Source organism: Lissotriton helveticus, chromosome 6 (genome assembly GCF_964261635.1).
Source record: "Lissotriton helveticus chromosome 6, aLisHel1.1, whole genome shotgun sequence".
Lineage (NCBI taxonomy): Eukaryota > Metazoa > Chordata > Amphibia > Caudata > Salamandridae > Lissotriton > Lissotriton helveticus.
The window spans coordinates 1087615984-1087643312 of record NC_136067.1 but is presented as its reverse complement, the minus strand read 5'-3'; the positions used below and the strand labels follow the sequence as shown (position 1 = coordinate 1087643312).

The 27329-nt window shown below is 45.5% G+C and overlaps 27 non-coding genes across 27 annotated transcripts; 13 read left to right on the top strand and 14 right to left on the bottom strand.

Annotated features, from left to right (window-relative positions):
* Positions 1-418: 418 nt before the first annotated feature.
* Positions 419-525, bottom strand: LOC144764667 (U6 spliceosomal RNA). The gene has a single exon (XR_013596709.1). It is a non-coding gene; the product is annotated as a U6 spliceosomal RNA (small nuclear RNA).
* A 730-nt stretch (positions 526-1255) lies between these two features.
* TRNAR-ACG (transfer RNA arginine (anticodon ACG)) lies at positions 1256-1328 on the top strand. The gene has a single exon. It is a non-coding gene; the product is annotated as a tRNA-Arg (tRNA).
* Positions 1329-2353: 1025 nt separating this feature from the next.
* On the bottom strand, positions 2354-2460 carry LOC144764666 (U6 spliceosomal RNA). The gene has a single exon (XR_013596708.1). It is a non-coding gene; the product is annotated as a U6 spliceosomal RNA (small nuclear RNA).
* Positions 2461-3190: 730 nt separating this feature from the next.
* On the top strand, positions 3191-3263 carry TRNAR-ACG (transfer RNA arginine (anticodon ACG)). Its single transcript has one exon. It is a non-coding gene; the product is annotated as a tRNA-Arg (tRNA).
* Positions 3264-4278: 1015 nt separating this feature from the next.
* Positions 4279-4385, bottom strand: LOC144764665 (U6 spliceosomal RNA). Its single transcript, XR_013596707.1, has one exon. It is a non-coding gene; the product is annotated as a U6 spliceosomal RNA (small nuclear RNA).
* Positions 4386-5115: 730 nt separating this feature from the next.
* TRNAR-ACG (transfer RNA arginine (anticodon ACG)) lies at positions 5116-5188 on the top strand. The gene has a single exon. It is a non-coding gene; the product is annotated as a tRNA-Arg (tRNA).
* Positions 5189-6213: 1025 nt separating this feature from the next.
* LOC144764664 (U6 spliceosomal RNA) lies at positions 6214-6320 on the bottom strand. Its single transcript, XR_013596706.1, has one exon. It is a non-coding gene; the product is annotated as a U6 spliceosomal RNA (small nuclear RNA).
* A 730-nt stretch (positions 6321-7050) lies between these two features.
* TRNAR-ACG (transfer RNA arginine (anticodon ACG)) lies at positions 7051-7123 on the top strand. Its single transcript has one exon. It is a non-coding gene; the product is annotated as a tRNA-Arg (tRNA).
* Positions 7124-8138: 1015 nt separating this feature from the next.
* On the bottom strand, positions 8139-8245 carry LOC144764663 (U6 spliceosomal RNA). The gene has a single exon (XR_013596705.1). It is a non-coding gene; the product is annotated as a U6 spliceosomal RNA (small nuclear RNA).
* A 728-nt stretch (positions 8246-8973) lies between these two features.
* On the top strand, positions 8974-9046 carry TRNAR-ACG (transfer RNA arginine (anticodon ACG)). The gene has a single exon. It is a non-coding gene; the product is annotated as a tRNA-Arg (tRNA).
* Positions 9047-10071: 1025 nt separating this feature from the next.
* Positions 10072-10178, bottom strand: LOC144764662 (U6 spliceosomal RNA). Its single transcript, XR_013596704.1, has one exon. It is a non-coding gene; the product is annotated as a U6 spliceosomal RNA (small nuclear RNA).
* Positions 10179-10906: 728 nt separating this feature from the next.
* TRNAR-ACG (transfer RNA arginine (anticodon ACG)) lies at positions 10907-10979 on the top strand. Its single transcript has one exon. It is a non-coding gene; the product is annotated as a tRNA-Arg (tRNA).
* Positions 10980-12004: 1025 nt separating this feature from the next.
* On the bottom strand, positions 12005-12111 carry LOC144764661 (U6 spliceosomal RNA). The gene has a single exon (XR_013596703.1). It is a non-coding gene; the product is annotated as a U6 spliceosomal RNA (small nuclear RNA).
* A 724-nt stretch (positions 12112-12835) lies between these two features.
* On the top strand, positions 12836-12908 carry TRNAR-ACG (transfer RNA arginine (anticodon ACG)). Its single transcript has one exon. It is a non-coding gene; the product is annotated as a tRNA-Arg (tRNA).
* Positions 12909-13933: 1025 nt separating this feature from the next.
* On the bottom strand, positions 13934-14040 carry LOC144764660 (U6 spliceosomal RNA). Its single transcript, XR_013596702.1, has one exon. It is a non-coding gene; the product is annotated as a U6 spliceosomal RNA (small nuclear RNA).
* Positions 14041-14770: 730 nt separating this feature from the next.
* Positions 14771-14843, top strand: TRNAR-ACG (transfer RNA arginine (anticodon ACG)). The gene has a single exon. It is a non-coding gene; the product is annotated as a tRNA-Arg (tRNA).
* Positions 14844-15868: 1025 nt separating this feature from the next.
* On the bottom strand, positions 15869-15975 carry LOC144764658 (U6 spliceosomal RNA). The gene has a single exon (XR_013596701.1). It is a non-coding gene; the product is annotated as a U6 spliceosomal RNA (small nuclear RNA).
* A 728-nt stretch (positions 15976-16703) lies between these two features.
* Positions 16704-16776, top strand: TRNAR-ACG (transfer RNA arginine (anticodon ACG)). The gene has a single exon. It is a non-coding gene; the product is annotated as a tRNA-Arg (tRNA).
* A 1025-nt stretch (positions 16777-17801) lies between these two features.
* On the bottom strand, positions 17802-17908 carry LOC144764657 (U6 spliceosomal RNA). Its single transcript, XR_013596700.1, has one exon. It is a non-coding gene; the product is annotated as a U6 spliceosomal RNA (small nuclear RNA).
* Positions 17909-18636: 728 nt separating this feature from the next.
* Positions 18637-18709, top strand: TRNAR-ACG (transfer RNA arginine (anticodon ACG)). The gene has a single exon. It is a non-coding gene; the product is annotated as a tRNA-Arg (tRNA).
* A 1025-nt stretch (positions 18710-19734) lies between these two features.
* Positions 19735-19841, bottom strand: LOC144764576 (U6 spliceosomal RNA). Its single transcript, XR_013596629.1, has one exon. It is a non-coding gene; the product is annotated as a U6 spliceosomal RNA (small nuclear RNA).
* Positions 19842-20559: 718 nt separating this feature from the next.
* Positions 20560-20632, top strand: TRNAR-ACG (transfer RNA arginine (anticodon ACG)). The gene has a single exon. It is a non-coding gene; the product is annotated as a tRNA-Arg (tRNA).
* A 1025-nt stretch (positions 20633-21657) lies between these two features.
* Positions 21658-21764, bottom strand: LOC144764911 (U6 spliceosomal RNA). The gene has a single exon (XR_013596936.1). It is a non-coding gene; the product is annotated as a U6 spliceosomal RNA (small nuclear RNA).
* A 1808-nt stretch (positions 21765-23572) lies between these two features.
* Positions 23573-23679, bottom strand: LOC144764656 (U6 spliceosomal RNA). Its single transcript, XR_013596699.1, has one exon. It is a non-coding gene; the product is annotated as a U6 spliceosomal RNA (small nuclear RNA).
* A 714-nt stretch (positions 23680-24393) lies between these two features.
* Positions 24394-24466, top strand: TRNAR-ACG (transfer RNA arginine (anticodon ACG)). Its single transcript has one exon. It is a non-coding gene; the product is annotated as a tRNA-Arg (tRNA).
* Positions 24467-25491: 1025 nt separating this feature from the next.
* LOC144764655 (U6 spliceosomal RNA) lies at positions 25492-25598 on the bottom strand. Its single transcript, XR_013596698.1, has one exon. It is a non-coding gene; the product is annotated as a U6 spliceosomal RNA (small nuclear RNA).
* A 728-nt stretch (positions 25599-26326) lies between these two features.
* Positions 26327-26399, top strand: TRNAR-ACG (transfer RNA arginine (anticodon ACG)). Its single transcript has one exon. It is a non-coding gene; the product is annotated as a tRNA-Arg (tRNA).
* Positions 26400-27329: the final 930 nt, after the last annotated feature.

The following is a 27329-nucleotide window of genomic DNA, read 5'->3' as shown; positions in this document are numbered from 1 at the left end:
ATCTGGCGTGGTGTTTTTCAGCATACCCGACCAATCTGGTTGCAAGGCAGATTTTAACAGTACTGCTGAAAAGGGACTCCCAGGCATCCCTGAGGCCATCATTTGCATAGGCCCTGCCCTTCTCTTTATCCTGCTTCCCACAAAGCAACTCATCACTAGCAGCAGTATAGATTTGGAGGTGGTGAAGAATAATGACAGGGAGGCTGAAAAAGAGAAAGAAAAGTCCCAGAAGTCCAGCAGGCTTCCTTGTAAAATGCTGCTGGACATAGAGCGCACCTTCTTTACTGCAAGGCAAATACATTAAAAATGTTGAGGAGAGACAATTTAAAAATACATATTACATGACACAGGACTGGAACCTGCTTTATTATTTCAATAAGTCTTGAAAACAAAGAAGATTTCTCTCCTAAAAGCTGTTAAAAATATGGAACGCTTCACGAATTTGCGTGTCATCCTTGCGCAGGGGCCATGCTAATCTTCTCTGTATCGTTCCAATTTTAGTATATGTGCTGCCGAAGCGAGCACACTGTATTGATGAACTGACAATGTTTATAAACTCTCTAAATCCACAGTCTCTAGACATAGGGTGGCCTGGCAGAGATGCTCAGATGGCCAGTAAGCATTCAAATCTGAGCCAATGGGCAAAAATGTATGAAGAGTAGCAATCCATTATTCTTCACTGCATTCGTGGTCCAAGACTTCACACACCGTAAGTATGTAGATTATGCCAGGGTTGCAAAGGCTCATGGTTTGGGCTACAGACAAGGAGCATTGTGACATCACGCTGCCTGTGGAACTTTGATATTAAAGGCGAAACAGCTGCACAGTAGGTTAGGTGAAGTGCTCTGAGTGTGGAAAGGCAGCATGCTTGGGTCCCTGGACAAGGTGAGCCTACGACAAGGTGTCTGAATTTTAACCCCTATTGTAATATTAAACTCCCTTTTGTTGTACCCGCCTACTTACTAAGGAGTTCACAAGCTCAGCCCCACACAGACCTGGAGCTGATTATGTTAACCCAGAGTATTTAAGAAACTGAGCCTGATCTAAAAGATATTCTTGGATCTAGGACCATTTTGCCTAGCTTTTAGGTCCTTCCTTCTCCTAAAGTCCTTTGTACAACTTAGGAAAACCTCATAGAACAGACTTTCAGGTGGTCAGATGGGTTTCCTTGTGCCTTCACACACACACACACACACACACACACACACACGCTTTCTAGCCCTCTTAAGGACAACAAGATAGGTGTAAATACATAGGGCCAGTGGCGCAATGGATAACGCGTCTGACTACGGATCAGAAGATTGTAGGTTCGACTCCTATCTGGCTCGGAAGGGTTGTAGGTCTCTTTTTCATTATGTTCCTGTGGTATTCTTATTTACCTCAGACTTAATGTAGGTTCAATATTCTCCAGCAGGACTCATCCAGCAGTTGTTCCACGGTAGAGCTGCAGTAATAGGACCACGGCTAGTTAAACGTTTCCCATTTGCTGCTGGACTCTACATGACGGCCGTCACGTGGTGTGCTGCTTTTGTATTTCAACATGGGTCCCTGATTCTCTTAACTACATAAAAAAGCTTGTTGACAAAATTGTGTGTGCGCGCGAGGGTCTGTGGACGCAGGCAGGTGTGTGCAATTGAATGCTTACCCATTTACATTTGTGAGAGGGACAAACCAACTCCTAGTGGGCTGCAGGCTTACAACTGGTAGCCCCAGTAGCCAGGCAGAACCACAGTTAAGGAGAGAGAGGAAGTTGGTCCATTATTAGAGAAGAACCATGAGCATCTTGCCCTGCTACCTTCTTCCCCTCTCAGCCACGATCGGCCACGATCGGCCAAGACCTCTCTATTAGGGCGGAGGGTGAACATTTCTTGGACCTCAGAAACTTAGGGATGTAGACCCAATATGTCCTCCAAGCGCCTAGAGACCTGGTGCCCAATCTGGCGTGGTGTTTTTCAGCATACCCGACCAATCTGGTTGCAAGGCAGATTTTAACAGTACTGCTGAAAAGGGACTCCCAGGCATCCCTGAGGCCATCATTTGCATAGGCCCTGCCCTTCTCTTTATCCTGCTTCCCACAAAGCAACTCATCACTAGCAGCAGTATAGATTTGGAGGTGGTGAAGAATAATGACAGGGAGGCTGAAAAAGAGAAAGAAAAGTCCCAGAAGTCCAGCAGGCTTCCTTGTAAAATGCTGCTGGACATAGAGCGCACCTTCTTTACTGCAAGGCAAATACATTAAAAATGTTGAGGAGAGACAATTTAAAAATACATATTACATGACACAGGACTGGAACCTGCTTTATTATTTCAATAAGTCTTGAAAACAAAGAAGATTTCTCTCCTAAAAGCTGTTAAAAATATGGAACGCTTCACGAATTTGCGTGTCATCCTTGCGCAGGGGCCATGCTAATCTTCTCTGTATCGTTCCAATTTTAGTATATGTGCTGCCGAAGCGAGCACACTTTATTGATGAACTGACAATGTTTATAAACTCTCTAAATCCACAGTCTCTAGACATAGGGTGGCCTGGCAGAGATGCTCAGATGGCCAGTAAGCATTCAAATCTGAGCCAATGGGCAAAAATGTATGAAGAGTAGCAATCCATTATTCTTCACTGCATTCGTGGTCCAAGACTTCACACACCGTAAGTATGTAGATTATGCCAGGGTTGCAAAGGCTCATGGTTTGGGCTACAGACAAGGAGCATTGTGACATCACGCTGCCTGTGGAACTTTGATATTAAAGGCGAAACAGCTGCACAGTAGGTTAGGTGAAGTGCTCTGAGTGTGGAAAGGCAGCATGCTTGGGTCCCTGGACAAGGTGAGCCTACGACAAGGTGTCTGAATTTTAACCCCTATTGTAATATTAAACTCCCTTTTGTTGTACCCGCCTACTTACTAAGGAGTTCACAAGCTCAGCCCCACACAGACCTGGAGCTGATTATGTTAACCCAGAGTATTTAAGAAACTGAGCCTGATCTAAAAGATATTCTTGGATCTAGGACCATTTTGCCTAGCTTTTAGGTCCTTCCTTCTCCTAAAGTCCTTTGTACAACTTAGGAAAACCTCATAGAACAGACTTTCAGGTGGTCAGATGGGTTTCCTTGTGCCTTCACACACACACACACACACACACACACACACACGCTTTCTAGCCCTCTTAAGGACAACAAGATAGGTGTAAATACATAGGGCCAGTGGCGCAATGGATAACGCGTCTGACTACGGATCAGAAGATTGTAGGTTCGACTCCTATCTGGCTCGGAAGGGTTGTAGGTCTCTTTTTCATTATGTTCCTGTGGTATTCTTATTTACCTCAGACTTAATGTAGGTTCAATATTCTCCAGCAGGACTCATCCAGCAGTTGTTCCACGGTAGAGCTGCAGTAATAGGACCACGGCTAGTTAAACGTTTCCCATTTGCTGCTGGACTCTACATGACGGCCGTCACGTGGTGTGCTGCTTTTGTATTTCAACATGGGTCCCTGATTCTCTTAACTACATAAAAAAGCTTGTTGACAAAATTGTGTGTGCGCGCGAGGGTCTGTGGACGCAGGCAGGTGTGTGCAATTGAATGCTTACCCATTTACATTTGTGAGAGGGACAAACCAACTCCTTGTGGGCTGCAGGCTTACAACTGGTAGCCCCAGTAGCCAGGCAGAACCACAGTTAAGGAGAGAGAGGAAGTTGGTCCATTATTAGAGAAGAACCATGAGCATCTTGCCCTGCTACCTTCTTCCCCTCTCAGCCACGATCGGCCAAGACCTCTCTATTAGGGCGGAGGGTGAACATTTCTTGGACCTCAGAAACTTAGGGATGTAGACCCAATATGTCCTCCAAGCGCCTAGAGACCTGGTGCCCAATCTGGCGTGGTGTTTTTCAGCATACCCGACCAATCTGGTTGCAAGGCAGATTTTAACAGTACTGCTGAAAAGGGACTCCCAGGCATCCCTGAGGCCATCATTTGCATAGGCCCTGCCCTTCTCTTTATCCTGCTTCCCACAAAGCAACTCATCACTAGCAGCAGTATAGATTTGGAGGTGGTGAAGAATAATGACAGGGAGGCTGAAAAAGAGAAAGAAAAGTCCCAGAAGTCCAGCAGGCTTCCTTGTAAAATGCTGCTGGACATAGAGCGCACCTTCTTTACTGCAAGGCAAATACATTAAAAATGTTGAGGAGAGACAATTTAAAAATACATATTACATGACACAGGACTGGAACCTGCTTTATTATTTCAATAAGTCTTGAAAACAAAGAAGATTTCTCTCCTAAAAGCTGTTAAAAATATGGAACGCTTCACGAATTTGCGTGTCATCCTTGCGCAGGGGCCATGCTAATCTTCTCTGTATCGTTCCAATTTTAGTATATGTGCTGCCGAAGCGAGCACACTGTATTGATGAACTGACAATGTTTATAAACTCTCTAAATCCACAGTCTCTAGACATAGGGTGGCCTGGCAGAGATGCTCAGATGGCCAGTAAGCATTCAAATCTGAGCCAATGGGCAAAAATGTATGAAGAGTAGCAATCCATTATTCTTCACTGCATTCGTGGTCCAAGACTTCACACACCGTAAGTATGTAGATTATGCCAGGGTTGCAAAGGCTCATGGTTTGGGCTACAGACAAGGAGCATTGTGACATCACGCTGCCTGTGGAACTTTGATATTAAAGGCGAAACAGCTGCACAGTAGGTTAGGTGAAGTGCTCTGAGTGTGGAAAGGCAGCATGCTTGGGTCCCTGGACAAGGTGAGCCTACGACAAGGTGTCTGAATTTTAACCCCTATTGTAATATTAAACTCCCTTTTGTTGTACCCGCCTACTTACTAAGGAGTTCACAAGCTCAGCCCCACACAGACCTGGAGCTGATTATGTTAACCCAGAGTATTTAAGAAACTGAGCCTGATCTAAAAGATTTTCTTGGATCTAGGACCATTTTGCCTAGCTTTTAGGTCCTTCCTTCTCCTAAAGTCCTTTGTACAACTTAGGAAAACCTCATAGAACAGACTTTCAGGTGGTCAGATGGGTTTCCTTGTGCCTTCACTCACACACACACACACACACACACACACACGCTTTCTAGCCCTCTTAAGGACAAAAAGATAGGTGCAAATACATAGGGCCAGTGGCGCAATGGATAACGCGTCTGACTACGGATCAGAAGATTGTAGGTTCGACTCCTATCTGGCTCGGAAGGGTTGTAGGTCTCTTTTTCATTATGTTCCTGTGGTATTCTTATTTACCTCAGACTTAATGTAGGTTCAATATTCTCCAGCAGGACTCATCCAGCAGTTGTTCCACGGTAGAGCTGCAGTAATAGGACCACGGCTAGTTAAACGTTTCCCATTTGCTGCTGGACTCTACATGATGGCCGTCACGTGGTGTGCTGCTTTTGTATTTCAACATGGGTCCCTGATTCTCTTAACTACATAAAAAAGCTTGTTGACAAAAGTGTGTGTGCGCGCGAGGGTCTGTGGACGCAGGCAGGTGTGTGCAATTGAATGCTTACCCATTTACATTTGTGAGAGGGACAAACCAACTCCTTGTGGGCTGCAGGCTTACAACTGGTAGCCCCAGTAGCCAGGCAGAACCACAGTTAAGGAGAGAGAGGAAGTTGGTCCATTATTAGAGAAGAACCATGAGCATCTTGCCCTGCTACCTTCTTCCCCTCTCAGCCACGATCGGCCACGATCGGCCAAGACCTCTCTATTAGGGCGGAGGGTGAACATTTCTTGGACCTCAGAAACTTAGGGATGTAGACCCAATATGTCCTCCAAGCGCCTAGAGACCTGGTGCCCAATCTGGCGTGGTGTTTTTCAGCATACCCGACCAATCTGGTTGCAAGGCAGATTTTAACAGTACTGCTGAAAAGGGACTCCCAGGCATCCCTGAGGCCATCATTTGTATAGGCCCTGCCCTTCTCTTTATCCTGCTTCCCACAAAGCAACTCATCACTAGCAGCAGTATAGATTTGGAGGTGGTGAAGAATAATGACAGGGAGGCTGAAAAAGAGAAAGAAAAGTCCCAGAAGTCCAGCAGGCTTCCTTGTAAAATGCTGCTGGACATAGAGCGCCCCTTCTTTACTGCAAGGCAAATACATTAAAAATGTTGAGGAGAGACAATTTAAAAATACATATTACATGACACAGGACTGGAACCTGCTTTATTATTTCAATAAGTCTTGAAAACAAAGAAGATTTCTCTCCTAAAAGCTGTTAAAAATATGGAACGCTTCACGAATTTGCGTGTCATCCTTGCGCAGGGGCCATGCTAATCTTCTCTGTATCGTTCCAATTTTAGTATATGTGCTGCCGAAGCGAGCACACTTTATTGATGAACTGACAATGTTTATAAACTCTCTAAATCCACAGTCTCTAGACATAGGGTGGCCTGGCAGAGATGCTCAGATGGCCAGTAAGCATTCAAATCTGAGCCAATGGGCAAAAATGTATGAAGAGTAGCAATCCATTATTCTTCACTGCATTCGTGGTCCAAGACTTCACACACCGTAAGTATGTAGATTATGCCAGGGTTGCAAAGGCTCATGGTTTGGGCTACAGACAAGGAGCATTGTGACATCACGCTGCCTGTGGAACTTTGATATTAAAGGCGAAACAGCTGCACAGTAGGTTAGGTGAAGTGCTCTGAGTGTGGAAAGGCAGCATGCTTGGGTCCCCGGACAAGGTGAGCCTACGACAAGGTGTCTGAATTTTAACCCCTATTGTAATATTAAACTCCCTTTTGTTGTACCCGCCTACTTACTAAGGAGTTCACAAGCTCAGCCCCACACAGACCTGGAGCTGATTATGTTAACCCAGAGTATTTAAGAAACTGAGCCTGATCTAAAAGATTTTCTTAGATCTAGGACCATTTTGCCTAGCTTTTAGGTCCTTCCTTCTCCTAAAGTCCTTTGTACAACTTAGGAAAACCTCACAGAACAGACTTTCAGGTGGTCAGATGGGTTTCCTTGTGCCTTCACACACACACACACACACACACACACACACACGCTTTCTAGCCCTCTTAAGGACAAAAAGATAGGTGCAATTACATAGGGCCAGTGGCGCAATGGATAACGCGTCTGACTACGGATCAGAAGATTGTAGGTTCGACTCCTATCTGGCTCGGAAGGGTTGTAGGTCTCTTTTTCATTATGTTCCTGTGGTATTCTTATTTACCTCAGACTTAATGTAGGGTCAATATTCTCCAGCAGGACTCATCCAGCAGTTGTTCCACGGTAGAGCTGCAGTAATAGGACCACGGCTAGTTAAACATTTCCCATTTGCTGCTGGACTCTACATGACGGCCGTCACGTGGTGTGCTGCTTTTGTATTTCAACATGGGTCCCTGATTCTCTTAACTACATAAAAAAGCTTGTTGACAAAAGTGTGTGTGCGCGCGAGGGTCTGTGGACGCAGGCAGGTGTGTGCAATTGAATGCTTACCCATTTACATTTGTGAGAGGGACAAACCAACTCCTTGTGGGCTGCAGGCTTACAACTGGTAGCCCCAGTAGCCAGGCAGAACCACAGTTAAGGAGAGAGAGGAAGTTGGTCCATTATTAGAGAAGAACCATGAGCATCTTGCCCTGCTACCTTCTTCCCCTCTCAGCCACGATCGGCCAAGACCTCTCTATTAGGGCGGAGGGTGAACATTTCTTGGACCTCAGAAACTTAGGGATGTAGACCCAATATGTCCTCCAAGCGCCTAGAGACCTGGTGCCCAATCTGGCGTGGTGTTTTTCAGCATACCCGACCAATCTGGTTGCAAGGCAGATTTTAACAGTACTGCTGAAAAGGGACTCCCAGGCATCCCTGAGGCCATCATTTGCATAGGCCCTGCCCTTCTCTTTATCCTGCTTCCCACAAAGCAACTCATCACTAGCAGCAGTATAGATTTGGAGGTGGTGAAGAATAATGACAGGGAGGCTGAAAAAGAGAAAGAAAAGTCCCAGAAGTCCAGCAGGCTTCCTTGTAAAATGCTGCTGGACATAGAGCGCACCTTCTTTACTGCAAGGCAAATACATTAAAAATGTTGAGGAGAGACAATTTAAAAATACATATTACATGACACAGGACTGGAACCTGCTTTATTATTTCAATAAGTCTTGAAAACAAAGAAGATTTCTCTCCTAAAAGCTGTTAAAAATATGGAACGCTTCACGAATTTGCGTGTCATCCTTGCGCAGGGGCCATGCTAATCTTCTCTGTATCGTTCCAATTTTAGTATATGTGCTGCCGAAGCGAGCACACTTTATTGATGAACTGACAATGTTTATAAACTCTCTAAATCCACAGTCTCTAGACATAGGGTGGCCTGGCAGAGATGCTCAGATGGCCAGTAAGCATTCAAATCTGAGCCAATGGGCAAAAATGTATGAAGAGTAGCAATCCATTATTCTTCACTGCATTCGTGGTCCAAGACTTCACACACCGTAAGTATGTAGATTATGCCAGGGTTGCAAAGGCTCATGGTTTGGGCTACAGACAAGGAGCATTGTGACATCACGCTGCCTGTGGAACTTTGATATTAAAGGCGAAACAGCTGCACAGTAGGTTAGGTGAAGTGCTCTGAGTGTGGAAAGGCAGCATGCTTGGGTCCCCGGACAAGGTGAGCCTACGACAAGGTGTCTGAATTTTAACCCCTATTGTAATATTAAACTCCCTTTTGTTGTACCCGCCTACTTACTAAGGAGTTCACAAGCTCAGCCCCACACAGACCTGGAGCTGATTATGTTAACCCAGAGTATTTAAGAAACTGAGCCTGATCTAAAAGATTTTCTTAGATCTAGGACCATTTTGCCTAGCTTTTAGGTCCTTCCTTCTCCTAAAGTCCTTTGTACAACTTAGGAAAACCTCACAGAACAGACTTTCAGGTGGTCAGATGGGTTTCCTTGTGCCTTCACACACACACACACACACACACACACACACGCTTTCTAGCCCTCTTAAGGACAAAAAGATAGGTGCAATTACATAGGGCCAGTGGCGCAATGGATAACGCGTCTGACTACGGATCAGAAGATTGTAGGTTCGACTCCTATCTGGCTCGGAAGGGTTGTAGGTCTCTTTTTCATTATGTTCCTGTGGTATTCTTATTTACCTCAGACTTAATGTATGGTCAATATTCTCCAGCAGGACTCATCCAGCAGTTGTTCCACGGTAGAGCTGCAGTAATAGGACCACGGCTAGTTAAACATTTCCCATTTGCTGCTGGACTCTACATGACGGCCGTCACGTGGTGTGCTGCTTTTGTATTTCAACATGGGTCCCTGATTCTCTTAACTACATAAAAAAGCTTGTTGACAAAAGTGTGTGTGCGCGCGAGGGTCTGTGGACGCAGGCAGGTGTGTGCAATTGAATGCTTACCCATTTACATTTGTGAGAGGGACAAACCAACTCCTTGTGGGCTGCAGGCTTACAACTGGTAGCCCCAGTAGCCAGGCAGAACCACAGTTAAGGAGAGAGAGGAAGTTGGTCCATTATTAGAGAAGAACCATGAGCATCTTGCCCTGCTACCTTCTTCCCCTCTCAGCCACAATCAGCCACAATCGGCCAAGACCTCTCTATTAGGGCGGAGGGTGAACATTTCTTGGACCTCAGAAACTTAGGGATGTAGACCCAATATGTCCTCCAAGCGCCTAGAGACCTGGTGCCCAATCTGGCGTGGTGTTTTTCAGCATACCCGACCAATCTGGTTGCAAGGCAGATTTTAACAGTACTGCTGAAAAGGGACTCCCAGGCATCCCTGAGGCCATCATTTGCATAGGCCCTGCCCTTCTCTTTATCCTGCTTCCCACAAAGCAACTCATCACTAGCAGCAGTATAGATTTGGAGGTGGTGAAGAATAATGACAGGGAGGCTGAAAAAGAGAAAGAAAAGTCCCAGAAGTCCAGCAGGCTTCCTTGTAAAATGCTGCTGGACATAGAGCGCACCTTCTTTACTGCAAGGCAAATACATTAAAAATGTTGAGGAGAGACAATTTAAAAATACATATTACATGACACAGGACTGGAACCTGCTTTATTATTTCAATAAGTCTTGAAAACAAAGAAGATTTCTCTCCTAAAAGCTGTTAAAAATATGGAACGCTTCACGAATTTGCGTGTCATCCTTGCGCAGGGGCCATGCTAATCTTCTCTGTATCGTTCCAATTTTAGTATATGTGCTGCCGAAGCGAGCACACTGTATTGATGAACTGACAATGTTTATAAACTCTCTAAATCCACAGTCTCTAGACATAGGGTGGCCTGGCAGAGATGCTCAGATGGCCAGTAAGCATTCAAATCTGAGCCAATGGGCAAAAATGTATGAAGAGTAGCAATCCATTATTCTTCACTGCATTCGTGGTCCAAGACTTCACACACCGTAAGTATGTAGATTATGCCAGGGTTGCAAAGGCTCATGGTTTGGGCTACAGACAAGGAGCATTGTGACATCACGCTGCCTGTGGAACTTTGATATTAAAGGCGAAACAGCTGCACAGTAGGTTAGGTGAAGTGCTCTGAGTGTGGAAAGGCAGCATGCTTGGGTCCCTGGACAAGGTGAGCCTACGACAAGGTGTCTGAATTTTAACCCCTATTGTAATATTAAACTCCCTTTTGTTGTACCCGCCTACTTACTAAGGAGTTCACAAGCTCAGCCCCACACAGACCTGGAGCTGATTATGTTAACCCAGAGTATTTAAGAAACTGAGCCTGATCTAAAAGATTTTCTTGGATCTAGGACCATTTTGCCTAGCTTTTAGGTCCTTCCTTCTCCTAAAGTCCTTTGTACAACTTAGGAAAACCTCATAGAACAGACTTTCAGGTGGTCAGATGGGTTTCCTTGTGCCTTCACACACACACACACACACACACACACACACGCTTTCTAGCCCTCTTAAGGACAAAAAGATAGGTGCAAATACATAGGGCCAGTGGCGCAATGGATAACGCGTCTGACTACGGATCAGAAGATTGTAGGTTCGACTCCTATCTGGCTCGGAAGGGTTGTAGGTCTCTTTTTCATTATGTTCCTGTGGTATTCTTATTTACCTCAGACTTAATGTAGGTTCAATATTCTCCAGCAGGACTCATCCAGCAGTTGTTCCACGGTAGAGCTGCAGTAATAGGACCACGGCTAGTTAAACGTTTCCCATTTGCTGCTGGACTCTACATGATGGCCGTCACGTGGTGTGCTGCTTTTGTATTTCAACATGGGTCCCTGATTCTCTTAACTACATAAAAAAGCTTGTTGACAAAAGTGTGTGTGCGCGCGAGGGTCTGTGGACGCAGGCAGGTGTGTGCAATTGAATGCTTACCCATTTACATTTGTGAGAGGGACAAACCAACTCCTTGTGGGCTGCAGGCTTACAACTGGTAGCCCCAGTAGCCAGGCAGAACCACAGTTAAGGAGAGAGAGGAAGTTGGTCCATTATTAGAGAAGAACCATGAGCATCTTGCCCTGCTACCTTCTTCCCCTCTCGGCCACGATCGGCCACGATCGGCCAAGACCTCTCTATTAGGGCGGAGGGTGAACATTTCTTGGACCTCAGAAACTTAGGGATGTAGACCCAATATGTCCTCCAAGCGCCTAGAGACCTGGTGCCCAATCTGGCGTGGTGTTTTTCAGCATACCCGACCAATCTGGTTGCAAGGCAGATTTTAACAGTACTGCTGAAAAGGGACTCCCAGGCATCCCTGAGGCCATCATTTGTATAGGCCCTGCCCTTCTCTTTATCCTGCTTCCCACAAAGCAACTCATCACTAGCAGCAGTATAGATTTGGAGGTGGTGAAGAATAATGACAGGGAGGCTGAAAAAGAGAAAGAAAAGTCCCAGAAGTCCAGCAGGCTTCCTTGTAAAATGCTGCTGGACATAGAGCGCCCCTTCTTTACTGCAAGGCAAATACATTAAAAATGTTGAGGAGAGACAATTTAAAAATACATATTACATGACACAGGACTGGAACCTGCTTTATTATTTCAATAAGTCTTGAAAACAAAGAAGATTTCTCTCCTAAAAGCTGTTAAAAATATGGAACGCTTCACGAATTTGCGTGTCATCCTTGCGCAGGGGCCATGCTAATCTTCTCTGTATCGTTCCAATTTTAGTATATGTGCTGCCGAAGCGAGCACACTTTATTGATGAACTGACAATGTTTATAAACTCTCTAAATCCACAGTCTCTAGACATAGGGTGGCCTGGCAGAGATGCTCAGATGGCCAGTAAGCATTCAAATCTGAGCCAATGGGCAAAAATGTATGAAGAGTAGCAATCCATTATTCTTCACTGCATTCGTGGTCCAAGACTTCACACACCGTAAGTATGTAGATTATGCCAGGGTTGCAAAGGCTCATGGTTTGGGCTACAGACAAGGAGCATTGTGACATCACGCTGCCTGTGGAACTTTGATATTAAAGGCGAAACAGCTGCACAGTAGGTTAGGTGAAGTGCTCTGAGTGTGGAAAGGCAGCATGCTTGGGTCCCCGGACAAGGTGAGCCTACGACAAGGTGTCTGAATTTTAACCCCTATTGTAATATTAAACTCCCTTTTGTTGTACCCGCCTACTTACTAAGGAGTTCACAAGCTCAGCCCCACACAGACCTGGAGCTGATTATGTTAACCCAGAGTATTTAAGAAACTGAGCCTGATCTAAAAGATTTTCTTAGATCTAGGACCATTTTGCCTAGCTTTTAGGTCCTTCCTTCTCCTAAAGTCCTTTGTACAACTTAGGAAAACCTCACAGAACAGACTTTCAGGTGGTCAGATGGGTTTCCTTGTGCCTTCACACACACACACACACACACACACACGCTTTCTAGCCCTCTTAAGGACAAAAAGATAGGTGCAATTACATAGGGCCAGTGGCGCAATGGATAACGCGTCTGACTACGGATCAGAAGATTGTAGGTTCGACTCCTATCTGGCTCGGAAGGGTTGTAGGTCTCTTTTTCATTATGTTCCTGTGGTATTCTTATTTACCTCAGACTTAATGTATGGTCAATATTCTCCAGCAGGACTCATCCAGCAGTTGTTCCACGGTAGAGCTGCAGTAATAGGACCACGGCTAGTTAAACATTTCCCATTTGCTGCTGGACTCTACATGACGGCCGTCACGTGGTGTGCTGCTTTTGTATTTCAACATGGGTCCCTGATTCTCTTAACTACATAAAAAAGCTTGTTGACAAAAGTGTGTGTGCGCGCGAGGGTCTGTGGACGCAGGCAGGTGTGTGCAATTGAATGCTTACCCATTTACATTTGTGAGAGGGACAAACCAACTCCTTGTGGGCTGCAGGCTTACAACTGGTAGCCCCAGTAGCCAGGCAGAACCACAGTTAAGGAGAGAGAGGAAGTTGGTCCATTATTAGAGAAGAACCATGAGCATCTTGCCCTGCTACCTTCTTCCCCTCTCAGCCACAATCAGCCACAATCGGCCAAGACCTCTCTATTAGGGCGGAGGGTGAACATTTCTTGGACCTCAGAAACTTAGGGATGTAGACCCAATATGTCCTCCAAGCGCCTAGAGACCTGGTGCCCAATCTGGCGTGGTGTTTTTCAGCATACCCGACCAATCTGGTTGCAAGGCAGATTTTAACAGTACTGCTGAAAAGGGACTCCCAGGCATCCCTGAGGCCATCATTTGCATAGGCCCTGCCCTTCTCTTTATCCTGCTTCCCACAAAGCAACTCATCACTAGCAGCAGTATAGATTTGGAGGTGGTGAAGAATAATGACAGGGAGGCTGAAAAAGAGAAAGAAAAGTCCCAGAAGTCCAGCAGGCTTCCTTGTAAAATGCTGCTGGACATAGAGCGCACCTTCTTTACTGCAAGGCAAATACATTAAAAATGTTGAGGAGAGACAATTTAAAAATACATATTACATGACACAGGACTGGAACCTGCTTTATTATTTCAATAAGTCTTGAAAACAAAGAAGATTTCTCTCCTAAAAGCTGTTAAAAATATGGAACGCTTCACGAATTTGCGTGTCATCCTTGCGCAGGGGCCATGCTAATCTTCTCTGTATCGTTCCAATTTTAGTATATGTGCTGCCGAAGCGAGCACACTGTATTGATGAACTGACAATGTTTATAAACTCTCTAAATCCACAGTCTCTAGACATAGGGTGGCCTGGCAGAGATGCTCAGATGGCCAGTAAGCATTCAAATCTGAGCCAATGGGCAAAAATGTATGAAGAGTAGCAATCCATTATTCTTCACTGCATTCGTGGTCCAAGACTTCACACACCGTAAGTATGTAGATTATGCCAGGGTTGCAAAGGCTCATGGTTTGGGCTACAGACAAGGAGCATTGTGACATCACGCTGCCTGTGGAACTTTGATATTAAAGGCGAAACAGCTGCACAGTAGGTTAGGTGAAGTGCTCTGAGTGTGGAAAGGCAGCATGCTTGGGTCCCTGGACAAGGTGAGCCTACGACAAGGTGTCTGAATTTTAACCCCTATTGTAATATTAAACTCCCTTTTGTTGTACCCGCCTACTTACTAAGGAGTTCACAAGCTCAGCCCCACACAGACCTGGAGCTGATTATGTTAACCCAGAGTATTTAAGAAACTGAGCCTGATCTAAAAGATTTTCTTGGATCTAGGACCATTTTGCCTAGCTTTTAGGTCCTTCCTTCTCCTAAAGTCCTTTGTACAACTTAGGAAAACCTCATAGAACAGACTTTCAGGTGGTCAGATGGGTTTCCTTGTGCCTTCACACACACACACACACACACACACACACACACGCTTTCTAGCCCTCTTAAGGACAAAAAGATAGGTGCAAATACATAGGGCCAGTGGCGCAATGGATAACGCGTCTGACTACGGATCAGAAGATTGTAGGTTCGACTCCTATCTGGCTCGGAAGGGTTGTAGGTCTCTTTTTCATTATGTTCCTGTGGTATTCTTATTTACCTCAGACTTAATGTAGGTTCAATATTCTCCAGCAGGACTCATCCAGCAGTTGTTCCACGGTAGAGCTGCAGTAATAGGACCACGGCTAGTTAAACGTTTCCCATTTGCTGCTGGACTCTACATGATGGCCGTCACGTGGTGTGCTGCTTTTGTATTTCAACATGGGTCCCTGATTCTCTTAACTACATAAAAAAGCTTGTTGACAAAAGTGTGTGTGCGCGCGAGGGTCTGTGGACGCAGGCAGGTGTGTGCAATTGAATGCTTACCCATTTACATTTGTGAGAGGGACAAACCAACTCCTTGTGGGCTGCAGGCTTACAACTGGTAGCCCCAGTAGCCAGGCAGAACCACAGTTAAGGAGAGAGAGGAAGTTGGTCCATTATTAGAGAAGAACCATGAGCATCTTGCCCTGCTACCTTCTTCCCCTCTCGGCCACGATCGGCCACGATCGGCCAAGACCTCTCTATTAGGGCGGAGGGTGAACATTTCTTGGACCTCAGAAACTTAGGGATGTAGACCCAATATGTCCTCCAAGCGCCTAGAGACCTGGTGCCCAATCTGGCGTGGTGTTTTTCAGTATACCCGACCAATCTGGTTGCAAGGCAGATTTTAACAGTACTGCTGAAAAGGGACTCCCAGGCATCCCTGAGGCCATCATTTGTATAGGCCCTGCCCTTCTCTTTATCCTGCTTCCCACAAAGCAACTCATCACTAGCAGCAGTATAGATTTGGAGGTGGTGAAGAATAATGACAGGGAGGCTGAAAAAGAGAAAGAAAAGTCCCAGAAGTCCAGCAGGCTTCCTTGTAAAATGCTGCTGGACATAGAGCGCCCCTTCTTTACTGCAAGGCAAATACATTAAAAATGTTGAGGAGAGACAATTTAAAAATACATATTACATGACACAGGACTGGAACCTGCTTTATTATTTCAATAAGTCTTGAAAACAAAGAAGATTTCTCTCCTAAAAGCTGTTAAAAATATGGAACGCTTCACGAATTTGCGTGTCATCCTTGCGCAGGGGCCATGCTAATCTTCTCTGTATCGTTCCAATTTTAGTATATGTGCTGCCGAAGCGAGCACACTTTATTGATGAACTGACAATGTTTATAAACTCTCTAAATCCACAGTCTCTAGACATAGGGTGGCCTGGCAGAGATGCTCAGATGGCCAGTAAGCATTCAAATCTGAGCCAATGGGCAAAAATGTATGAAGAGTAGCAATCCATTATTCTTCACTGCATTCGTGGTCCAAGACTTCACACACCGTAAGTATGTAGATTATGCCAGGGTTGCAAAGGCTCATGGTTTGGGCTACAGACAAGGAGCATTGTGACATCACGCTGCCTGTGGAACTTTGATATTAAAGGCGAAACAGCTGCACAGTAGGTTAGGTGAAGTGCTCTGAGTGTGGAAAGGCAGCATGCTTGGGTCCCCGGACAAGGTGAGCCTACGACAAGGTGTCTGAATTTTAACCCCTATTGTAATATTAAACTCCCTTTTGTTGTACCCGCCTACTTACTAAGGAGTTCACAAGCTCAGCCCCACACAGACCTGGAGCTGATTATGTTAACCCAGAGTATTTAAGAAACTGAGCCTGATCTAAAAGATTTTCTTAGATCTAGGACCATTTTGCCTAGCTTTTAGGTCCTTCCTTCTCCTAAAGTCCTTTGTACAACTTAGGAAAACCTCACAGAACAGACTTTCAGGTGGTCAGATGGGTTTCCTTGTGCCTTCACACACACACACACACACACACACACACACGCTTTCTAGCCCTCTTAAGGACAAAAAGATAGGTGCAATTACATAGGGCCAGTGGCGCAATGGATAACGCGTCTGACTACGGATCAGAAGATTGTAGGTTCGACTCCTATCTGGCTCGGAAGGGTTGTAGGTCTCTTTTTCATTATGTTCCTGTGGTATTCTTATTTACCTCAGACTTAATGTATGGTCAATATTCTCCAGCAGGACTCATCCAGCAGTTGTTCCACGGTAGAGCTGCAGTAATAGGACCACGGCTAGTTAAACATTTCCCATTTGCTGCTGGACTCTACATGACGGCCGTCACGTGGTGTGCTGCTTTTGTATTTCAACATGGGTCCCTGATTCTCTTAACTACATAAAAAAGCTTGTTGACAAAAGTGTGTGTGCGCGCGAGGGTCTGTGGACGCAGGCAGGTGTGTGCAATTGAATGCTTACCCATTTACATTTGTGAGAGGGACAAACCAACTCCTTGTGGGCTGCAGGCTTACAACTGGTAGCCCCAGTAGCCAGGCAGAACCACAGTTAAGGAGAGAGAGGAAGTTGGTCCATTATTAGAGAAGAACCATGAGCATCTTGCCCTGCTACCTTCTTCCCCTCTCAGCCACGATCAGCCACGATCGGCCAAGACCTCTCTATTAGGGCGGAGGGTGAACATTTCTTGGACCTCAGAAACTTAGGGATGTAGACCCAATATGTCCTCCAAGCGCCTAGAGACCTGGTGCCCAATCTGGCGTGGTGTTTTTCAGCATACCCGACCAATCTGGTTGCAAGGCAGATTTTAACAGTACTGCTGAAAAGGGACTCCCAGGCATCCCTGAGGCCATCATTTGCATAGGCCCTGCCCTTCTCTTTATCCTGCTTCCCACAAAGCAACTCATCACTAGCAGCAGTATAGATTTGGAGGTGGTGAAGAATAATGACAGGGAGGCTGAAAAAGAGAAAGAAAAGTCCCAGAAGTCCAGCAGGCTTCCTTGTAAAATGCTGCTGGACATAGAGCGCACCTTCTTTACTGCAAGGCAAATACATTAAAAATGTTGAGGAGAGACAATTTAAAAATACATATTACATGACACAGGACTGGAACCTGCTTTATTATTTCAATAAGTCTTGAAAACAAAGAAGATTTCTCTCCTAAAAGCTGTTAAAAATATGGAACGCTTCACGAATTTGCGTGTCATCCTTGCGCAGGGGCCATGCTAATCTTCTCTGTATCGTTCCAATTTTAGTATATGTGCTGCCGAAGCGAGCACACTTTATTGATGAACTGACAATGTTTATAAACTCTCTAAATCCACAGTCTCTAGACATAGGGTGGCCTGGCAGAGATGCTCAGATGGCCAGTAAGCATTCAAATCTGAGCCAATGGGCAAAAATGTATGAAGAGTAGCAATCCATTATTCTTCACTGCATTCGTGGTCCAAGACTTCACACACCGTAAGTATGTAGATTATGCCAGGGTTGCAAAGGCTCATGGTTTGGGCTACAGACAAGGAGCATTGTGACATCACGCTGCCTGTGGAACTTTGATATTAAAGGCGAAACAGCTGCACAGTAGGTTAGGTGAAGTGCTCTGAGTGTGGAAAGGCAGCATGCTTGGGTCCCCGGACAAGGTGAGCCTACGACAAGGTGTCTGAATTTTAACCCCTATTGTAATATTAAACTCCCTTTTGTTGTACCCGCCTACTTACTAAGGAGTTCACAAGCTCAGCCCCACACAGACCTGGAGCTGATTATGTTAACCCAGAGTATTTAAGAAACTGAGCCTGATCTAAAAGATTTTCTTAGATCTAGGACCATTTTGCCTAGCTTTTAGGTCCTTCCTTCTCCTAAAGTCCTTTGTACAACTTAGGAAAACCTCACAGAACAGACTTTCAGGTGGTCAGATGGGTTTCCTTGTGCCTTCACACACACACACACACACACACACACACACGCTTTCTAGCCCTCTTAAGGACAACAAGATAGGTGCAAATACATAGGGCCAGTGGCGCAATGGATAACGCGTCTGACTACGGATCAGAAGATTGTAGGTTCGACTCCTATCTGGCTCGGAAGGGTTGTAGGTCTCTTTTTCATTATGTTCCTGTGGTATTCTTATTTACCTCAGACTTAATGTAGGTTCAATATTCTCCAGCAGGACTCATCCAGCAGTTGTTCCACGGTAGAGCTGCAGTAATAGGACCACGGCTAGTTAAACGTTTCCCATTTGCTGCTGGACTCTACATGACGGCCGTCACGTGGTGTGCTGCTTTTGTATTTCAACATGGGTCCCTGATTCTCTTAACTACATAAAAAAGCTTGTTGACAAAAGTGTGTGTGCGCGCGAGGGTCTGTGGACGCAGGCAGGTGTGTGCAATTGAATGCTTACCCATTTACATTTGTGAGAGGGACAAACCAACTCCTTGTGGGCTGCAGGCTTACAACTGGTAGCCCCAGTAGCCAGGCAGAACCACAGTTAAGGAGAGAGAGGAAGTTGGTCCATTATTAGAGAAGAACCATGAGCATCTTGCCCTGCTACCTTCTTCCCCTCTCAGCCACGATCGGCCACGATCGGCCAAGACCTCTCTATTAGGGCGGAGGGTGAACATTTCTTGGACCTCAGAAACTTAGGGATGTAGACCCAATATGTCCTCCAAGCGCCTAGAGACCTGGTGCCCAATCTGGCGTGGTGTTTTTCAGCATACCCGACCAATCTGGTTGCAAGGCAGATTTTAACAGTACTGCTGAAAAGGGACTCCCAGGCATCCCTGAGGCCATCATTTGCATAGGCCCTGCCCTTCTCTTTATCCTGCTTCCCACAAAGCAACTCATCACTAGCAGCAGTATAGATTTGGAGGTGGTGAAGAATAATGACAGGGAGGCTGAAAAAGAGAAAGAAAAGTCCCAGAAGTCCAGCAGGCTTCCTTGTAAAATGCTGCTGGACATAGAGCGCACCTTCTTTACTGCAAGGCAAATACATTAAAAATGTTGAGGAGAGACAATTTAAAAATACATATTACATGACACAGGACTGGAACCTGCTTTATTATTTCAATAAGTCTTGAAAACAAAGAAGATTTCTCTCCTAAAAGCTGTTAAAAATATGGAACGCTTCACGAATTTGCGTGTCATCCTTGTGCAGGGGCCATGCTAATCTTCTCTGTATCGTTCCAATTTTAGTATATGTGCTGCCGAAGCGAGCACACTGTATTGATGAACTGACAATGTTTATAAACTCTCTAAATCCACAGTCTCTAGACATAGGGTGGCCTGGCAGAGATGCTCAGATGGCCAGTAAGCATTCAAATCTGAGCCAATGGGCAAAAATGTATGAAGAGTAGCAATCCATTATTCTTCACTGCATTCGTGGTCCAAGACTTCACACACCGTAAGTATGTAGATTATGCCAGGGTTGCAAAGGCTCATGGTTTGGGCTACAGACAAGGAGCATTGTGACATCACGCTGCCTGTGGAACTTTGATATTAAAGGCGAAACAGCTGCACAGTAGGTTAGGTGAAGTGCTCTGAGTGTGGAAAGGCAGCATGCTTGGGTCCCTGGACAAGGTGAGCCTACGACAAGGTGTCTGAATTTTAACCCCTATTGTAATATTAAACTCCCTTTTGTTGTACCCGCCTACTTACTAAGGAGTTCACAAGCTCAGCCCCACACAGACCTGGAGCTGATTATGTTAACCCAGAGTATTTAAGAAACTGAGCCTGATCTAAAAGATTTTCTGGGATCTAGGACCATTTTGCCTAGCTTTTAGGTCCTTCCTTCTCCTAAAGTCCTTTGTACAACTTAGGAAAACCTCATAGAACAGACTTTCAGGTGGTCAGATGGGTTTCCTTGTGCCTTCACACACACACACACACACACGCTTTCTAGCCCTCTTAAGGACAACAAGATAGGTGCAAATACATAGGGCCAGTGGCGCAATGGATAACGCGTCTGACTACGGATCAGAAGATTGTAGGTTCGACTCCTATCTGGCTCGGAAGGGTTGTAGGTCTCTTTTTCATTATGTTCCTGTGGTATTCTTATTTACCTCAGACTTAATGTAGGTTCAATATTCTCCAGCAGGACTCATCCAGCAGTTGTTCCACGGTAGAGCTGCAGTAATAGGACCACGGCTAGTTAAACGTTTCCCATTTGCTGCTGGACTCTACATGACGGCCGTCACGTGGTGTGCTGCTTTTGTATTTCAACATGGGTCCCTGATTCTCTTAACTACATAAAAAAGCTTGTTGACAAAAGTGTGTGTGCGCGCGAGGGTCTGTGGACGCAGGCAGGTGTGTGCAATTGAATGCTTACCCATTTACATTTGTGAGAGGGACAAACCAACTCCTTGTGGGCTGCAGGCTTACAACTGGTAGCCCCAGTAGCCAGGCAGAACCACAGTTAAGGAGAGAGAGGAAGTTGGTCCATTATTAGAGAAGAACCATGAGCATCTTGCCCTGCTACCTTCTTCCCCTCTCGGCCACGATCGGCCACGATCGGCCAAGACCTCTCTATTAGGGCGGAGGGTGAACATTTCTTGGACCTCAGAAACTTAGGGATGTAGACCCAATATGTCCTCCAAGCGCCTAGAGACCTGGTGCCCAATCTGGCGTGGTGTTTTTCAGCATACCCGACCAATCTGGTTGCAAGGCAGATTTTAACAGTACTGCTGAAAAGGGACTCCCAGGCATCCCTGAGGCCATCATTTGCATAGGCCCTGCCCTTCTCTTTATCCTGCTTCCCACAAAGCAACTCATCACTAGCAGCAGTATAGATTTGGAGGTGGTGAAGAATAATGACAGGGAGGCTGAAAAAGAGAAAGAAAAGTCCCAGAAGTCCAGCAGGCTTCCTTGTAAAATGCTGCTGGACATAGAGCGCACCTTCTTTACTGCAAGGCAAATACATTAAAAATGTTGAGGAGAGACAATTTAAAAATACATATTACATGACACAGGACTGGAACCTGCTTTATTATTTCAATAAGTCTTGAAAACAAAGAAGATTTCTCTCCTAAAAGCTGTTAAAAATATGGAACGCTTCACGAATTTGCGTGTCATCCTTGCGCAGGGGCCATGCTAATCTTCTCTGTATCGTTCCAATTTTAGGATATGTGCTGCCGAAGCGAGCACACTGTATTGATGAACTGACAATGTTTATAAACTCTCTAAATCCACAGTCTCTAGACATAGGGTGGCCTGGCAGAGATGCTCAGATGGCCAGTAAGCATTCAAATCTGAGCCAATGGGCAAAAATGTATGAAGAGTAGCAATCCATTATTCTTCACTGCATTCGTGGTCCAAGACTTCACACACCGTAAGTATGTAGATTATGCCAGGGTTGCAAAGGCTCATGGTTTGGGCTACAGACAAGGAGCATTGTGACATCACGCTGCCTGTGGAACTTTGATATTAAAGGCGAAACAGCTGCACAGTAGGTTAGGTGAAGTGCTCTGAGTGTGGAAAGGCAGCATGCTTGGGTCCCTGGACAAGGTGAGCCTACGACAAGGTGTCTGAATTTTAACCCCTATTGTAATATTAAACTCCCTTTTGTTGTACCCGCCTACTTACTAAGGAGTTCACAAGCTCAGCCCCACACAGACCTGGAGCTGATTATGTTAACCCAGAGTATTTAAGAAACTGAGCCTGATCTAAAAGATTTTCTTGGATCTAGGACCATTTTGCCTAGCTTTTAGGTCCTTCCTTCTCCTAAAGTCCTTTGTACAACTTAGGAAAACCTCATAGAACAGACTTTCAGGTGGTCAGATGGGTTTCCTTGTGCCTTCACACACACACACACACACACACGCTTTCTAGCCCTCTTAAGGACAAAAAGATAGGTGCAAATACATAGGGCCAGTGGTGCAATGGATAATGCGTCTGACTACGGATCAGAAGATTGTAGGTTCGACTCCTATCTGGCTCGGAAGGGTTGTAGGTCTCTTTTTCATTATGTTCCTGTGGTATTCTTATTTACCTCAGACTTAATGTAGGTTCAATATTCTCCAGCAGGACTCATCCAGCAGTTGTTCCACGGTAGAGCTGTAGTAATAGGACCACGGCTAGTTAAACGTTTCCCATTTGCTGCTGGACTCTACATGACGGCCGTCACGTGGTGTGCTGCTTTTGTATTTCAACATGGGTCCCTGATTCTCTTAACTACATAAAAAAGCTTGTTGACAAAAGTGTGTGTGCGCGCGAGGGTCTGTGGACACAGGCAGGTGTGTGCAATTGAATGCTTACCCATTTACATTTGTGAGAGGGACAAACCAACTCCTTGTGGGCTGCAGGCTTACAACTGGTAGCCCCAGTAGCCAGGCAGAACCACAGTTAAGGAGAGAGAGGAAGTTGGTCCATTATTAGAGAAGAACCATGAGCATCTTGCCCTGCTACCTTCTTCCCCTCTCAGCCACGATCGGCCACGACCTCTCTATTAGGGCGGAGGGTGAACATTTCTTGGACCTCAGAAACTTAGGGATGTAAACCCAATATGTCCTCCAAGCGCCTAGAGACCTGGTGCCCAATCTGGCGTGGTGTTTTTCAGCATACCCGACCAATCTGGTTGCAAGGCAGATTTTAACAGTACTGCTGAAAAGGGACTCCCAGGCATCCCTGAGGCCATCATTTGCATAGGCCCTGCCCTTCTCTTTATCCTGCTTCCCACAAAGCAACTCATCACTAGCAGCAGTATAGATTTGGAGGTGGTGAAGAATAATGACAGGGAGGCTGAAAAAGAGAAAGAAAAGTCCCAGAAGTCCAGCAGGCTTCCTTGTAAAATGCTGCTGGACATAGAGCGCACCTTCTTTACTGCAAGGCAAATACATTAAAAATGTTGAGGAGAGACAATTTAAAAATACATATTACATGACACAGGACTGGAACCTGCTTTATTATTTCAATAAGTCTTGAAAACAAAGAAGATTTCTCTCCTAAAAGCTGTTAAAAATATGGAACGCTTCACGAATTTGCGTGTCATCCTTGCGCAGGGGCCATGCTAATCTTCTCTGTATCGTTCCAATTTTAGTATATGTGCTGCCGAAGCGAGCACACTGTATTGATGAACTGACAATGTTTATAAACTCTCTAAATCCACAGTCTCTAGACATAGGGTGGCCTGGCAGAGATGCTCAGATGGCCAGTAAGCATTCAAATCTGAGCCAATGGGCAAAAATGTATGAAGAGTAGCAATCCATTATTCTTCACTGCATTCGTGGTCCAAGACTTCACACACCGTAAGTATGTAGATTATGCCAGGGTTGCAAAGGCTCATGGTTTGGGCTACAGACAAGGAGCATTGTGACATCACGCTGCCTGTGGAACTTTGATATTAAAGGCGAAACAGCTGCACAGTAGGTTAGGTGAAGTGCTCTGAGTGTGGAAAGGCAGCATGCTTGGGTCCCCGGACAAGGTGAGCCTACGACAAGGTGTCTGAATTTTAACCCCTATTGTAATATTAAACTCCCTTTTGTTGTACCCGCCTACTTACTAAGGAGTTCACAAGCTCAGCCCCACACAGACCTGGAGCTGATTATGTTAACCCAGAGTATTTAAGAAACTGAGCCTGATCTAAAAGATTTTCTTAGATCTAGGACCATTTTGCCTAGCTTTTAGGTCCTTCCTTCTCCTAAAGTCCTTTGTACAACTTAGGAAAACCTCACAGAACAGACTTTCAGGTGGTCAGATGGGTTTCCTTGTGCCTTCACACACACACACACACGCTTTCTAGCCCTCTTAAGGACAAAAAGATAGGTGCAATTACATAGGGCCAGTGGCGCAATGGATAACGCGTCTGACTACGGATCAGAAGATTGTAGGTTCGACTCCTATCTGGCTCGGAAGGGTTGTAGGTCTCTTTTTCATTATGTTCCTGTGGTATTCTTATTTACCTCAGACTTAATGTAGGTTCAATATTCTCCAGCAGGACTCATCCAGCAGTTGTTCCACGGTAGAGCTGCAGTAATAGGACCACGGCTAGTTAAACATTTCCCATTTGCTGCTGGACTCTACATGACGGCCGTCACGTGGTGTGCTGCTTTTGTATTTCAACATGGGTCCCTGATTCTCTTAACTACATAAAAAAGCTTGTTGACAAAAGTGTGTGTGCGCGCGAGGGTCTGTGGACGCAGGCAGGTGTGTGCAATTGAATGCTTACCCATTTACATTTGTGAGAGGGACAAACCAACTCCTTGTGGGCTGCAGGCTTACAACTGGTAGCCCCAGTAGCCAGGCAGAACCACAGTTAAGGAGAGAGAGGAAGTTGGTCCATTATTAGAGAAGAACCATGAGCATCTTGCCCTGCTACCTTCTTCCCCTCTCAGCCACGATCAGCCACGATCGGCCAAGACCTCTCTATTAGGGCGGAGGGTGAACATTTCTTGGACCTCAGAAACTTAGGGATGTAGACCCAATATGTCCTCCAAGCGCCTAGAGACCTGGTGCCCAATCTGGCGTGGTGTTTTTCAGCATACCCGACCAATCTGGTTGCAAGGCAGATTTTAACAGTACTGCTGAAAAGGGACTCCCAGGCATCCCTGAGGCCATCATTTGCATAGGCCCTGCCCTTCTCTTTATCCTGCTTCCCACAAAGCAACTCATCACTAGCAGCAGTATAGATTTGGAGGTGGTGAAGAATAATGACAGGGAGGCTGAAAAAGAGAAAGAAAAGTCCCAGAAGTCCAGCAGGCTTCCTTGTAAAATGCTGCTGGACATAGAGCGCACCTTCTTTACTGCAAGGCAAATACATTAAAAATGTTGAGGAGAGACAATTTAAAAATACATATTACATGACACAGGACTGGAACCTGCTTTATTTTTTCAATAAGTCTTGAAAACAAAGAAGATTTCTCTCCTAAAAGCTGTTAAAAATATGGAACGCTTCACGAATTTGCGTGTCATCCTTGCGCAGGGGCCATGCTAATCTTCTCTGTATCGTTCCAATTTTAGTATATGTGCTGCCGAAGCGAGCACACTTTATTGATGAACTGACAATGTTTATAAACTCTCTAAATCCACAGTCTCTAGACATAGGGTGGCCTGGCAGAGATGCTCAGATGGCCAGTAAGCATTCAAATCTGAGCCAATGGGCAAAAATGTATGAAGAGTAGCAATCCATTATTCTTCACTGCATTCGTGGTCCAAGACTTCACACACCGTAAGTATGTAGATTATGCCAGGGTTGCAAAGGCTCATGGTTTGGGCTACAGACAAGGAGCATTGTGACATCACGCTGCCTGTGGAACTTTGATATTAAAGGCGAAACAGCTGCACAGTAGGTTAGGTGAAGTGCTCTGAGTGTGGAAAGGCAGCATGCTTGGGTCCCTGGACAAGGTGAGCCTACGACAAGGTGTCTGAATTTTAACCCCTATTGTAATATTAAACTCCCTTTTGTTGTACCCGCCTACTTACTAAGGAGTTCACAAGCTCAGCCCCACACAGACCTGGAGCTGATTATGTTAACCCAGAGTATTTAAGAAACTGAGCCTGATCTAAAAGATTTTCTTGGATCTAGGACCATTTTGCCTAGCTTTTAGGTCCTTCCTTCTCCTAAAGTCCTTTGTACAACTTAGGAAAACCTCATAGAACAGACTTTCAGGTGGTCAGATGGGTTTCCTTGTGCCTTCACACACACACACACACACACACACACACACGCTTTCTAGCCCTCTTAAGGACAACAAGATAGGTGCAAATACATAGGGCCAGTGGCGCAATGGATAACGCGTCTGACTACGGATCAGAAGATTGTAGGTTCGACTCCTATCTGGCTCGGAAGGGTTGTAGGTCTCTTTTTCATTATGTTCCTGTGGTATTCTTATTTACCTCAGACTTAATGTAGGTTCAATATTCTCCAGCAGGACTCATCCAGCAGTTGTTCCACGGTAGAGCTGCAGTAATAGGACCACGGCTAGTTAAACGTTTCCCATTTGCTGCTGGACTCTACATGACGGCCGTCACGTGGTGTGCTGCTTTTGTATTTCAACATGGGTCCCTGATTCTCTTAACTACATAAAAAAGCTTGTTGACAAAAGTGTGTGTGCGCGCGAGGGTCTGTGGACGCAGGCAGGTGTGTGCAATTGAATGCTTACCCATTTACATTTGTGAGAGGGACAAACCAACTCCTTGTGGGCTGCAGGCTTACAACTGGTAGCCCCAGTAGCCAGGCAGAACCACAGTTAAGGAGAGAGAGGAAGTTGGTCCATTATTAGAGAAGAACCATGAGCATCTTGCCCTGCTACCTTCTTCCCCTCTCAGCCACGATCGGCCACGATCGGCCAAGACCTCTCTATTAGGGCGGAGGGTGAACATTTCTTGGACCTCAGAAACTTAGGGATGTAGACCCAATATGTCCTCCAAGCGCCTAGAGACCTGGTGCCCAATCTGGCGTGGTGTTTTTCAGCATACCCGACCAATCTGGTTGCAAGGCAGATTTTAACAGTACTGCTGAAAAGGGACTCCCAGGCATCCCTGAGGCCATCATTTGCATAGGCCCTGCCCTTCTCTTTATCCTGCTTCCCACAAAGCAACTCATCACTAGCAGCAGTATAGATTTGGAGGTGGTGAAGAATAATGACAGGGAGGCTGAAAAAGAGAAAGAAAAGTCCCAGAAGTCCAGCAGGCTTCCTTGTAAAATGCTGCTGGACATAGAGCGCACCTTCTTTACTGCAAGGCAAATACATTAAAAATGTTGAGGAGAGACAA